The sequence below is a fragment of the Cervus elaphus genome, chromosome 21, assembly GCF_910594005.1.
Source record: "Cervus elaphus chromosome 21, mCerEla1.1, whole genome shotgun sequence".
In the NCBI taxonomy this organism is placed as follows: Eukaryota; Metazoa; Chordata; class Mammalia; order Artiodactyla; family Cervidae; genus Cervus; species Cervus elaphus.
In genome coordinates this window covers 16494241-16509220 of record NC_057835.1, presented here as the reverse complement: position 1 = coordinate 16509220, position 14980 = coordinate 16494241, and the positions used below count along the sequence as shown (strand labels likewise).

The following is a 14980-nucleotide window of genomic DNA, read 5'->3' as shown; positions in this document are numbered from 1 at the left end:
CTGACTCTATGGACATGAGTTCAAGCAAGCTCTGGGAGTTGGTGATGGACAGGGAAGCCTGGCATGCTGCAGTCCATGGGGTCACAGATAGTCAGACATGACTGAGTGACTGAACTGAACTGTACCTTCCCAATACCAATGGAGTCAGGGAACCTTGAACTCTAGGTTCTGTTTGTAATAAATTAATAAATATGTGATTTGGACATTTCCTTCCTTCCTTCCACCCTCCCTTCCTCCCTCTCTTGCTTCCTTCCCCAAACCTTCCTGAAGTCCCAGAAGGATACAACTGAATAAAGGTTTAGAATCCACCTGGAACTTCATGCTAATCCCAACTTTATATATATTCAAGTGATTCATTTCTGGGCCCCAAAGTTTGAAGAGCATGAAATCTCTTGAATTCTCCTTTATTAACTCTCTCATTCCCCTTCACTACTTATTTATTTACTAATATTCATTGAACACTATCTATGGATCAGGTTCTATTCTGTCTTAATAAATAGTGAAGAGACTTCTGAGATGTGTTCATTCCTGTGTGTGTTCACCATTATCATTATCAGCAGCAGCACCAATATCAACATCATCACCATGAGCTCTTCCTAATCTTATGCACAATCCTCCCTTGAGACTTTGCAAATGATTTTTATGTCGCTTTTCACATTCTGTGCTCCCAGCCCTCCTCAGGAGGCAGAGATCACTCCCTCTGCCCTGAAGATAGGAGAACTAAGGCTTAAGGAAGGTAAGTAATTTACTCCAGGCTACATAATTCACCAGTAACAGATTTGAAACTATAACTCATCCGACTCCTCATCCAGGACCCTTCCCTCTGTATGCTTGGGAGGTCAATGTTGCTGACATAAACTGAAAGGGGTAAACATGCCACACCACTAAGAAATGATAGAGTGCTGTGGTTGAGAGAAAACTTGTGTTCAAATCTCCATGCCTTCTCAGTTGTTTGACCTTGGACGGTGACCTCTCATCATCCCCGAGTCTTGGTTTTCTCACCTGTAACTTGGGAGTTATAATAATATCCACCTTACAGGATCCTGGAAGGGCTGAAGAAGGTTATATATGGAAAGTGGTTGCACAAGTGCTTGTTACAGAATAGGCACTCAGCAAAAGTTAGCTAGGGTTGTTGTGGACACTGACACTCTCTTTTGGACATTGGGGTGTGGCAGAGAGGGCAGCGAAGGGAATAGGCAAGGTGGTGTCCTCGAGTACCCCTCTGACTGAAGACTCCTTTGCCGGCCTCTCACCCTCTGGGCACCAACCCAGAGCTCTAAGGAAAGCCACGACTTGTTCTAGCCAAGGGGATTTAGCTGCCACTTGACCTTGTGTAATGGGACTTGACCCATGCCGGTTATAACTCCCTAGAGTCATGTACCATCGAGTCAGCCCTCCTAAAGATCTTTTCTTTCCTGGAATTCAGCTGCCCAGGGAAATGGCCCCAAAGTAGTGTGTGTGTGTGTCTGTGTGCTGGGTGAAAATGTGTTGTAGATGCAATTGCTCAAGGAGAAAGAGGAAAGAAGGCAGGGTGGGTGGATACCTTAGGACCACAGAATCTTGGCTTTGAAAATGAGCTAATTAGCCCTCTCTCTTGAGAAAGTCTAACTCTTATGGTATTGACCTTTCTGGGACCTTAACAAAGCATTGGACTAGATCAAGATTCTGGGTCATACAGATTGGGACCTTATATACAAGTAGAATTTAATTTGTAAAACTACCTTTTGGGGGGGTCTGTTATTACCTCTGTTTTATAAATAAGGAATAAATACAGACACAAGCTCATAGTGGTCATCTTGAGATGGTTCAAATATAATTTCTCCTTCTCTCTCCCCAAGTTGATTATCCAATCACATGCCAAACTTACCATCTATAAGGTGAAAAAGTCAACATCTTCATGTCCAGCCTTGTCTTCTCCTTTGAACTGTAGATTCCTGCATCTAAATGCCTACTTGACACACATACTTGGCTATCTAATAATATCTCTAACCTATTATGTCCAAACTGAACCCTTGAATTCCCTTCCCAGTGGCACCAGGACTGGCTGTTCACCCAACTTCCAATTTTGTTGATTGACATCAACACACCAGATCTTCAGGCCCAAACCTAGGGATCTTCCTGGATTTCACCAATTCCCTTATCCTCCCCACATCCACCCAGTCAATGAGACCTCTTACCTCTATCTTGAAAACATTTTTCAGATCTGTCTGCTTTGCTCTGAATAGACCCAAACCATTCTTGTCCATACCCTATCCTCTGTAATACCTTCCTGACTGGTTTCTCACCTTCCTCTGCAGCTTATAATCCACTCTCTACACAGTTATCATGTGGATGCTTTTCTCAATAAAAATAAGCTCCTTCTCTGGCCTGCTTACTGTCCTCAAATAGCGTCTATATCTCTGCAAGTATGATTCAAGGTCCTTGTACCACGTTGACAAACTTCTTCCTGATCTGATCCCTGGAGTGCATCTCCGACTATTCTCTCCCCGGCACACTGTGACCCAGCCAAGTTGGCTTTCTCAGTGTTCCTCAAATACTCCAAACTTTCAGCAGTGGTAGCACTTTGCACTAGCTCTTCCCTCCCCCTGGCTCCCTTTGGCTTCAGACCTTCACATTGAGGGTCCCTTCTCCCTATTTCTCCCCAGTTCAAACATCACTTTCTCCCAGCCAACCTTGACCACCCAACCTATTATATGTCTTCTACTCAAATAGCTTTCTTTCATGTCACTCTTGCTTGTCCAAGAGTGTGTCTCAACTTGGTATCATCTTAATCATTTGGTTTTGGAATTAACACCCATCTCTCTCCCAACTAGAATGTGAATTCCAGGGGAACAAGTGTTGTGTCTCTTCTGGTTCACTGCCATGCCTATGTTGCTGAGTGGGTGGTCTGATACAGAGTAAATGCTCAATAAATGTTTGTTGACTGAATGAGTGGCTGCCATTCTGAAAATTCTGTGATTGCTTCAGGTGAGTACTAATGGGGAGGGGGGGTCAAATGTGTGTATCAGTGTGGCTGCAAATATTATCCCAAACCCAAAGCAACATTTTAAAAAGGTTCTACTCATTTGGGTGCATTTTGGAAGAAACCAAATAAAAACCAAAAGTTCTCTTGGTGTTCTGATTTTGGTATAGATGACACCTTCACCTACACCTTGGTATAGATGACAAAACAAAATGCAACTTAAAAACAAGACATTCGAAAAAGAACCCAACAAGACATTCTAAACAAGTGTGTCTTGCTGTGTGGTTTTTCTTGGGTGGGGAACTCAGAGAAGGCAGGGCTGGGTCCCTCCTGACAGCTGGTCCAGCTCACACCTCCTGTATCTCTATAGACCCACCTCCTTTCAGCCTCCTGCCCCAGCACCCCATCTTCTCTGGGTGCCCTGGCTTGCCTTCTGCCCTCGTCCAAGTCTGAGCCATCTCCACTCGGGTGGTGCCTTCCCCTCATCCCAGTGGCCAGGTGAGCAGAATGAATGGCTCTGGGAGTTAATGTCATCTTGAGTCAGCAGTTTATCTTTGCTGAACCCCAGTGTTCTTGTGTATGGAGAGGGGCTGATACAATATCTATCCTACAGAACACTTGTGAGGAATAAATGACCTGGTCCCTGTGATGAGCTTGCTATATAGGGCTTTGGGCATGCGAACTTGTCTCATAAGACTTAACTACAGTGCTTCCTCTGCAATAACCCTAAAAGATGACATTTTCATAAATATTTTCGTTCTTGGAAATGCAACTTTTCTATTTGAAACTTAAATCATTTTCACTCTAAATCTCCAGCTGTCCAATATGGATATGTGTGAGTCCTTCTTCTGTACCAAGAAACGGGTTTCATGAGAACGGAACCATGTGGTACAGAAGTAAAGAACACTTTTCACCTTCCTTCTTAGAATGCTTCTAAGCCCAGACTAATAATAACTACTGGAATTTATATTTTGCTGTTGCTACTACTGTTATTACTACCACTACTACTGCTAGTACTCTTAGTACTACTATTAGTACTTCGTTACCACTTTTGCTATTACTCTTGCTGCTTTTGCTACTACTACTATTACTAACACTAGCTGCCATTTATTGGACATTTACTGTGTGACAGACAATATTTCTATACACTCTACGCTTGTTACCTCAATTTGATAAGCTCAAGAGCCAGTGAAGAAGGCAGTGTACACAGTGCTTAGAAATGCACATGGAAAAAAAAAAAAGAAAAGCACATGGAAGTCAGACTTCCTGGCTTCAAATTCTTGGCTCCAATGATTACTAGCTGTGTTGTTTCCAAGAAAGTTACCTAACCACTCAGTCACTCAATTACCTTAAAGTGAAGATTAATAATAGAAGCAAATCAATGAGATAATGCAATAAAAAATTTTGATAATTTCTGAGCAGGGTCTAGCATTTAATGAACACCCAAGTTGCTATTGATATTAAAAGCCCTTTTCAGTGTATTGAGGGCTTATTTACTGTCCCACTGTCCTGTCCTCACCTCTCCCCCATGACACTGTATTGTGCCGGTCAGATGCATATCTTACAGGATTGTGATACTCCTCGTCTCTGTGAATTCTCCTACCAGCTAGATACATCTTTAGAGCAGAGGAATAAGCCTTGTTCACTGTGTATCCACATCTCCTGGGACATCTTATTTTTAACAGACATTTGTTAAATGGATAAAGGATTGACATTTGGAGTGTGTATCATGACTCCAATCTTCTGCTAACTTGCCATAATATTGAATGCACATAACAATCCCATAAGGTGGAAAACATTCCTTCCCCTATTCTTTCCTTTTTTCTTTCTTTTAGAATGACAAAGGTCTTTTCCCATTTTGTAGATGAGAAGACTGGGACCTGTGACTAAGTAACCTGGCCGAAGTCAACAGTTTCTGTACAGAAGACCTTGAATCTACAACTTTGGACTCTGCATTCCTCGATCCATATAGACTGAACATACTGGATAGACTTGATTGCAATTTGGGAAATTCAGTGAATATTCTTAAATGATGAGGCTTTACCTACGAATAGCATCTTGGCATCACTGAAAATAAAAAGAATATAGAATCCCTCTGAGGACCTCTGAGTATATCCATCAATTTGACTTAGTGAATATGCTACTGACCTTGTCTATGTAATGAGAAAATACCCAAGTCTGTGTGTTTGGGCTCTTGGCTGCCAACTGAGCTGACTGCATGGCTGATCCACATCAATGTAGGGAAATTGCCTGTTAATCTTTTATTACCGTGTTCTTGTTCAAAGAACACTGTTTCCAATTTGCCTGTGGTGTATGGACTCAGTAATTGGAAGAGTATATTATATTATTTCTGGCTGGAAAGCAATCTCCAGGTTTAAATGTTTGAAAGATTAAATACGCATACACACTTATATCTTCATTATTTACAATGGTGATAAAATAAACACAGAAACCATATGTAGAAAATTCAGAAAAGTTTTAAAAAAAAGAATCACTCTTAATTCCATGACTTCAGTACTGTTACTCTTAGCATATTGATGATTTTTCTTCCACAAATCTTCCTTATTTTCACATTTTCATTATAACAGTATTTGTAAAACCTGTTTCCCTTCTTTCCCTTAGCATCTTAACAGAATAATTTTCCTTATTATTATAATACAGTAAAAGTGTAAATCACTCAGTCATGTCCAGTTCTTTGCAATCCTTGAACTGCAGCATGCCAGGCTCCTTGCAGGCAGATTCTTTATGCTCTGAGCCACCAGGGAAGCCCCTATAATACAGTAACCATAATCATAATATTTAATTGTTACATACTATTTCCATGGACTATTGTTAATTTTCCACTCCTCAGTAAAAAATAGCTTATATTAGATCTAATTTCAATCTGCAGGGCCAATGGTGAAGAGATATGAAAAGACAGATTTTTCTTTGCCATTGGTCAGAGCTCATAATATTGCCCCATTGTTAGGTTTGGGGTCTCATGGTCTTCACTCTTGGCGGATGAAAACAGCTATAAAGTCATAACATCTTCATGGAGGAACCTGAGAGATCTTCTGATAAAATTACCTTGTTTTGTAGATAAGGAGACCAGATCCAGTAACCTATGTGATGGTGGACCCAGTTGAGAAGGTGTGCGTCATTTTTGGAGAAGCAAGGAGACCAGTGTAACCAGACCGTAGTTGTCAAGGGAGACATACGTTGCAAGGATATAAGGACAGATGGACAATGTCTGTGTGTGCTCATGTAGGGTCTCATGGTTACTAGTAAAGAGGTGAAAGTGAAAGTGTTAATCACTCAGTTGTGTCTGACTCTTGGCAACCCCATAGACTGTAGCCCACCAGGCTCCTCTGTCCATGGAAATCCCCAGGCAAGAATACTGGAAAGGATAGTTGTTTCCTTCTCTGTAGGATCTTCTGACCCACAGATGGAACCTAGGTTGCCTGCATTGCAAGCTGATTCTTCACCATCTGGGCCACCAGAGAAGTGCCAGGGTTACTAGCTGGGACTTGGGCTTTTACTCTGATGAGATGGAGAGCCATCAGTACCACTCAGGCTGTTGTGAGAATAGAATGTAGGGGCCAGAGAGGGAGCAGGGAGATCATGGGAGGCAATGAAGAAATCTAGGCAAATCTAAGTGACGGTGGCTCAGGCCAGGGGGGTAGAAAGGTAGCTAAAAGTGCTCCTGCCCTACCTCTGTTTTACAGGTTGAGATGAGAGTACGGTATTGGATAGTAGGTAACGGTAAAGGTAGATGGATTGAATGTGCATGTGAGACAGTGAGCAGTCAAGGCTTGACTTCAAGGTCTTTGGGCTTTAGCAATGGAATACCTGTTGTTTCCACAAACAGGCTGAAAAACCTTGGGAAGAACAGATCAGGGATGCAAAGGGGAGGCAAGGAGAGGCCAAAATCAATACTTCTGATTGAATAATCATTGAATAATTATTGAATAATCATTCATTTGAGAATATGTTAGGTTTGAGAGGTTTATCAGACTTTTGAGGGGAAATGTCAAGGTAAAAGTTGGAGGAGTAAGTTTAGTGTGCAGGAGAGAGGTATAGAGATATAAATTCAGAGGTTTTGAGCATTGAACTGTGTTAAAAGCTATGCAATTAGACGGGCGAGAGTCGATTAGAAAGGACCAAAGACTCCTCTTTGGAGAGATGAGGAGGTGCCTGTAGAGGAGATTGAAAAATGGTTTAATGTGATGTATTTAATGGCTGCGTGCCACCCCACTGTATGGAGGAAATCTGATTTCCTTAGCCATTCTGTGGGGGAAAGGCATGGAGTTGTTATATCTGTAAGCACTCTAAAATTTTTACTACCCACATTCTAACAGCTTTCTTATATTTTCCCTGGTCTTTCACACAGATGTCAGCTATATGATAGTACCTGGCAGCTTGATGCCCTAATCGAAGCCCTGGGAATACCTTATTAGACCTCTGACTAACTCTGTCTTTTGCAAAATGTATTATAATTAGCCTTGAACTGGGCTAAAGTTAACCTTTACTCTGTCTCTGAGGAGAGAGACAGTCATTCAATTCACTCCAATCATCCTCATTCATTTTATAAATTAGCTGTAAGTTAGCTGTAAATTAGTTAATCTATACTGGGTAACGAATAGTATAAGCAGTATTGGCAATGAGCATAATCTATTTAAAGGAATGAACTGCTTACAAAGCTCTCATGCTTACAATGTTTGCTTACAATGATGGAGATTCTGGCCCATTGGTTTTAACCATTGTCTCTCATGCAACTGACCTCATAATGGCTTGCAGAAGCCACAAGGCCAAAGAAGAAGTAAAAACAGAGGCTCTGGGATGATCCAGGCCCATATTAGGATCCTGAGTCCTAATCTCCGGTGGTGTAGCCTTGGGAAAAGTACCTTCTTATAATTGTTACAGTGAGAATATAATACTGATAACTGCTTTAGAGACTTGTCTTCTCTGGTGGCTCATAAGGTAAGGAATCTGCCTGCAGTGCAGGAGACTTGGGTTCAATCCTTGAGACGGGAAGGCTCCCTGGAGAAAGACCCACTCCAGTATTCTTACCTGGAGAATTTCATGGACAGAAGAACCTGGTGGGCTCCATAGTGTTGCAAAGAGTCAGACATGACTGAGTGACTAACACACACCTTAGAGACCTGTAGGAATTAAGTTAATCATGGAATATAAAAGACATGGCACAGAGTAAGTACTCAACAAAAATGAAGTCCTTAACTTTCCCTGTGAGTTTCATCTTCAAAGCCCAGCTGTAATAGTATCTCCTCTATAAAAGGAAATTGGTTATTTGTAACCACAATAATGGCTTCACTCTGGAAGTTCATACGGCTTGCAAACTTTTGCTCCATTTTATGTTATTTCAGGCTATCTTAAAATGAAGTTGGATATCTGAATGCCTCTCACCCAGAGAAGACCCTAGTTCTCTTTAATGAGTGTATTCTCTCCTACCCCCTAGAGTGGTATAGAACAGACTGTGTGCTCAGTATTCTAATCTATTATATATCCTATTCAGAGAATTTCAGGGTGAATCTGTTTAATTAGTAGTGAGGTGACTGAGGTCCCCATGTGAACTTGAAGGTGTTACAATGGCATTTTTGAAAATCCTTCAAATTCATGATCTGTTCGTCCCTCTCTATTAGCCTGAGTTAAGGAGGTTAATTGGAGCATATTTAATGAGATTTTCTTTCTTTGATGGGTGTTCCTGTATCTCGGGTAATTAAAAAAACCCCACCAACTAAACTGAGAACAAACCACGATTGCTGCTTAGAAAGAACAACACGATTTTAACTTTTCACTCAGCTTGGACTCTTTTAATTTTTTTCTTTTCCTTTCTTTGATTAAATGACTTTCCTATCCCACACCACCCCCTTCTCCTGCCACACATATATGCACTTGACAACAATGAATCACTTACTAGGCTTATTTGATTAGTAACTGATAAACTATGAAGAAGGTGGCAGATGATTAAGCTCTAGCTTTTTCAATCTTAAATGCTATTTCTTTATGAACTTTGGGGTCAGGAAAAAAAAAACTGCTTTGCAAAAGAAATATCTGTGATATAGTTTTAATTAATATGATCATGCTTATATGCATCTATTTGAACTAGAATGAGATAATTCAAGTTCGTGTGTGTTTACAGGGAGCTATTCTTATGTACTGTGCTAAGAGGTATGTAAAATAACTCAATAATCACTGACTATGTATTTGAAATTCAAAGCTATCACTTGTTGAGATTTTTCCATGTGCCACATGTGGGAACGAATGAAATTTTCCAGAGGTAATTTTGAATCAAATATAAGGAACCTGAAATTCCAGGCCAAAGGATTTACATTTTATCTTCTCAAATAGACAGGGCTGATGAAAATATCACACTTTGCCAATAGACATTGCAATGCAACACAGGAGCTATTTAATGCTGAGTTAGCTTCAATTTCTTTAAAATGACCTGGACTTCATTTGATTAAATTTTTGTGTTCTTCGCTTTGCAAAATAAACTTGCCTAAATTGTTGGATCTTTTTAAAAGTGGGATGGCTATACTACGGAGATACTGGGGACAAAACACTTTATTTTACTATGAAAGCTCCAGGCACTGGGAGTCAGGATGTCTCTGTAGACAAGGTTTACATCTCTGTCAACCATTTGCCAAGTACACATATAAATTTAATTTGGGGAAGCAGTGAAAATGGAGAGGTAAGTGTAGGGGAGAAGGTTCAGGGAAGGTGTTTTCCAGGAGACTTAATTTACCAGGCGTAATAAAAAGAAAGCGCCACCTTAAGATGCCAGAAATGACTATGTCATTAGCTACAAAGGACATTCAGCAGAAGCCCTGTGGGTTGTGTGTAAAGATGTCCGCCAGGGGCTTGGAAAGTCCAGATTCATCCTGAAAGAAGACATATTTGTCTAAGTATTTGCTTGCTGAGTAAGAATGACCTCCGGAGAACTCTTTTTAGCTGTGTCTTGGGGAGGGCCAGTCCAACTGGCTTGATGGCCCAAACATATGAGGTTAGGGGTAGGACTGATCTTCCCCAAATATCTTTTTTCTCTTTTTGCTCCATAATTCAGCAGTCTTCAGAGGTTCCCTAAGGTCCATAGTCAAATTCCTTGCAGTGTTACCGCAGAGGCCAACATAATATGACCTTGGTCTATTTTTCACATCACCCCTATCCTTTCCCATCATAGCTACAACTAGGATTTTCATATATATCCACAAAACAGAATGTCATGTGCCTGCCTCTGATTTTGCACCCCATAATCAACATACATGCTCTTGCTTCCATTTTCTTACTGCCTGATTAGGAAAGTTCATTCTTCAAGGCACAGCTTAGGTCTCATCTTCAGAATGTCCTTTCTGAACTGCTGATCCTGCAGTGAACTCTCCTTCCCTCACAAGACTAGGTGTATTCAGGGTCCTTCTAGCTTTGAGACCCTAGTTTTACGGATTGTCATCTGTATCACTCCCTTGTTATTCATTTTCATCCTTCCAGACTGTCATCCTACATGTATTTCTGTAGTATCAGTTTTAGTCTTAGTTCATCTATATAACTAGGTCACAATCTCCTTTGTGGGCCAGACTCTGTGTTGACTTATTAAAGTTACTCAACTTCTCTGTTCTTTAGGTTCCTCATCTTTATAATGGGGATAATAATAGAAACCACATTGTAGGGTTGTTGTGAAGATTAAATAAAGAAACATGAAATAGAACTTAGAAGAAGAGAGCCTTGATTAGGGAATATGCTTAATTCACTATTATTAGTCATTTGTGCATCTTTGCTTCTATGACCCCCAGGAAAGTAACATCATAAATGCTCAACTTCTATTTAGAGTAGAGTTTTCCCCTATGTCTACCTAACCCATGCAAATTCAATTATGCACTCTTTTGTATGTAATTATAATACTGTAAAATTATATTTCTGCACATATCTTGCATATATGCTGACTACTGTATATATCATATATTTATATGTTTATTTTACTGTGGCAAGTTATGTATAAAAGAAAATATATATTGCCCTTTCTGGGCAACTTAAGGGATTCTCAATGGTAATTTGAACTATATGTAACTTCTACATGTATGTGATTCAGCTCCATTACAATGCACTGGGTGCTTTACACACATTATCTCATGTAATTTTTGTGCCCATTCATTATACAGAAGAAGAATTTAAGGCTCAAGGAGGTTAATTAATTTGCCCAAGGTCACACAGCTAGCAGAATCAAGATTTTAAAATCACAACAGTCTGAAACCCAAACCTTTGGCCATTCATTCCCATTTGTATTGACCTAGAGGCAATAGGCATGAGATGTGGTCAGTGGTCAACAGCAGGGATGGAAACTGGTCATCTCTGAAAATGTGGTCTTGTCTTTTGTCCTCATGGAAGCTTTGTCAGTGCTTCATGGCTGAGGGCATCTTCAGGAGGCTGGGGATAACTCTAGTCTGAACCTCTGGTTCTTTTAGGGACATCTTATGTGTTCTGCATGTAAATGCAAGCTGTGGCTGAAAGCCAGACCTTGGTTTGGTACCCACTGGCTGATCTAGATGAGGCTCTGATGTCATCAGTCTGACGTCACTTAGTGTGTCTTTTATTACTCTCAAGGAGACATCTCCTGACAGCACCAGATGATGTTGTCAGGTGAAAGGTCACAAAGATTTCTTTTCAGGAATGTTTTCAGCCCAAATACAAGCTCTTGATTTGATTTGACTTGATAGAGTAATTAATTGGAAGAGAGTTGGCTCATAGCTCAGGACTCCCTCCAAACACGTTATTATCCAAATAGAATAGTGATATGTTAGTTGCTGAATTCAACAAACATTCACTCTGCTGAGCTCCAGGCATAAACAGGTCCACAGGACATGGCCCTTGTATTTAAGGAGCTTCTAAACTCTCTATATTCGGTAATAAACATTTCATATTTACTTTGTACCAAGACAGATGACTAGCTGCACTTCTGTCTGATTTGCTCATTGTAAGTTCAGCTTATCTATCCATGTTGGCTATGCTTGCCTTGGCTAGAAAGAAAGAATGATAAAAAACATGGGGTAGGACATTGCTCACAGAGTGAAGAGTTAAGAGACACAGCTCAGATTCTAGTTCTGCTTCCTATTTGCTGGGTGACCTGGGAAACATAATTAAATCTCTCTAAGATTTTCTATGTTTAATGCAGATAATCCCATTATTTCCCTCATGGCATTGGTGTATCCTATTTGGTAGTGTTCTTCAGAGTCCTCTCTAAGTTGTAAAACATTATTGTATCATATGAGGTTAAATGTACTGTGTTCTACTGTAGTCTACAATCTGGAAATCTACAAATCCGTCTTTTGCTATCTCTAGTCTTTTTTAATTCACCAGACTATTAAATTAATGAGACTATCCCATCTCCTGGCTTTCAGGTAAATGAGAACTAATGGTCATATTTCCTGTCTTTGAAGAGCTGGCAATTAGTTAAGACTATAGTGATTATATTCCCTGGAAATGATCAGGCACCTAATATAATTATCCATTCCAAAGGAAGGATTTGAAAAAGTTTAAGAAGGGATTTCAAGAGTACCTTTAGATAAAGAACAGCGAGCAGACCTGATGGGATTTATACGAAAATTCTGTTGTTCATGGGTCTTATGATATGCCCTCTATGAAGTCTGGATTAATCCCAGCACATCTGGTCTTACCTTCTATCTTCTGAAATCAGGTTTTGGATGCTGACTGCTATGTAACAGCAGTCTTTTATTTTGGAATATTTAGATGAAATCACTGTTGAGTCAGTGTGGGTAGTCAGGATTATTTTGACCTACTTCCAGGGAATAAGTTTAATATAAAGTCTATTTCTTCTTAGCAATGACTCTGTTATTCTGGATAAAAGGCATAATAGGATGAAGACGTCAAGAACCTAACTAAGAGAATATTAACCCAGAAGAGAAACATGGGTGGTAGAACAGCCTTTTTTAGCTGAATGAGATTTGGAGTCAGACACGGGTTTAACTTCTGGTTATCCTTCTTAGGAACTGTATGATCCTGAGCAATTATTTAACCTTTCTGAGTTTGATTTTCCTCATCTGAAGAATAAGATAAGAATACTGACTATCTCTTTGGGTTATTGTGAGGGATAAATGAGATAATGAATGTAGAACATTTGTTCAAAATATTGATGACTCTCACCATAATTATAATTATCATCAAGAACATCATCAATTTCCTTATCAGCATGATCTGCCTTGACTTCTCCACTTATTCCAGTGACTCAATTGAGGTCCATCTCAATTTTCCCATTTATTTTATTCTAGCCTGCCATCTCCTGTGTTAAATAATGGCTTATCTTTTCTTTAAAACAAAACTTTCATGTTTTCTAAAACTCATTTGCCCTAGCCATCTGAAAATAACTATTGAGGATAGGAACAAATTATACCTTTTGATCCTTGTAGAAAATGGCCAAAAAACCCACCTGAATTTTGGAAATCCCATCATTGGGGGATGAAATATGGTCTCAACAAGAACTGTAATACAGTCCTTCTTTGACTGGGATGTCCTCTGCTCCCCCTTACACTGGAATCCCAGGGTATCATTCATGCTCTGAGGAACTAGTCTTTTTGACCACTTTGTGCTAATTGCCATTTGCTCACCATCTTCCATGTGGTTGCAAAGAGTCGGACAGGACTGAGCAACTGAACTGAACTGAACTGACCATCTTCCATTCTCTCATTTACTCATTCACTTATTCAAAGTCAACAGTTACTTTTTCCATGTTAGGTAACAGACTAGGGGGTAGAAAGGAGACATGATGGCTGTCCTAGTGAAACAAACAGTCTAATGAGAAATGCTACAAACTTGGTGGACAATAACAATTCAGTGTGATAAAGGCTATAATGAAAGAAGCATGGGGGGCTGGGAAGCATAGATGCATAGTACCTGACCCTAACCTGACCTGTCTCTGTGGATTGGGGAAGGGATGCAAAAAGTTGATGTTGAAGCTGAGTCTTGTCAGTAATAGGAGGTTGCAGGTGGTACAGTCAGAGGAACCAACATGAGGCTAAGGGAAAAGTCCATCTTCCAGCTCTTCCCAAGCATCAACAATTGGCTGTTCTCAGTTGTCTAACCCCTTTTATTTTACTTCCTATTTTCTTAAGAAATTGACCAGATACAGGAGACATGGGGCAGTGTGAATGACAGACACCAGCTAACCTTGGAATCCTTACTCTGTGGCCTTTGAATCAAACACAAGTGTTTTCAGGCAGAGATGACTATATGCTGTACTAAACCCAGGCAGGACCCTCTGCGACACGTAATTCTGTATCCCTTCCTGCTTCAGACTGAGACAGGTCTCTGTCTCTCTCTTTCTTGGCTTTTACAATGCACACAAATTACACTTGGGACTGCAAATCAGAGAGACTAAATGAGATGTCTAGTATTATATAGCAAGTTGAGAGCAGGGACAGGAATTGGAGACAGACTCCAACTCCATAAGCATCATCCCTGCATAAAAATGAATTTTCAACCCTCCAAAAACTTTGTCCTGCTTTTCTCTCTACCTGGAGTGTCCTTCTCTACATCCTACCAGGCTCATCACCAAGGCCACCTCCTCTAAAGACTTCCCTCAATTCCTTCCCTTCCACTCCCTGTCCCACCTCTCCAATCTTACAAAGGATTCACCCCTTACTCCTCTGTGCTCTCTAGCTCTTGTTGAGACATCTCTTTACAATTTATCTCTCAGTGTTATACATGTGTTACATTGAAACTATGAAAGATTTGTAAAGACTGGAACTATCTCTTAGTCATCTTGATATCCTTGGCACATACTAGGTCCTCAATGAACCTTGCTGAATGACTCAACAAACAAATCCAAGATACTCCTTTTCTTACTGGAGTCAAGGTGCCTTTTAGTTTAAAGCACCACCCCCCACCCCCCCTTTTTTAAGCCCCAGAGAAGGTCAGATCCCTTCCAAGCCAGCCTTTATCTTGACACAGCTCATAGAGCTGTGGAGTCATGTGGACCCAGCTGTTGGGCAATGTGCAAACAGAACACTCTTG

At 40.4% G+C, this 14980-nt stretch overlaps 1 long non-coding RNA gene across 1 annotated transcript in view; it reads left to right on the top strand.

Annotated features, from left to right (window-relative positions):
- Positions 1 to 5: 5 nt before the first annotated feature.
- Positions 6 to 14980, top strand: part of LOC122679664 — a 98915-nt gene continuing 83940 nt past the window's right edge. Inside the window, exons 1-2 of the long non-coding RNA XR_006336474.1 lie at positions 6 to 3460; positions 4827 to 5093. This is a non-coding gene — a long non-coding RNA (uncharacterized LOC122679664). The remainder of the gene's footprint in view (positions 3461 to 4826; positions 5094 to 14980) is intronic.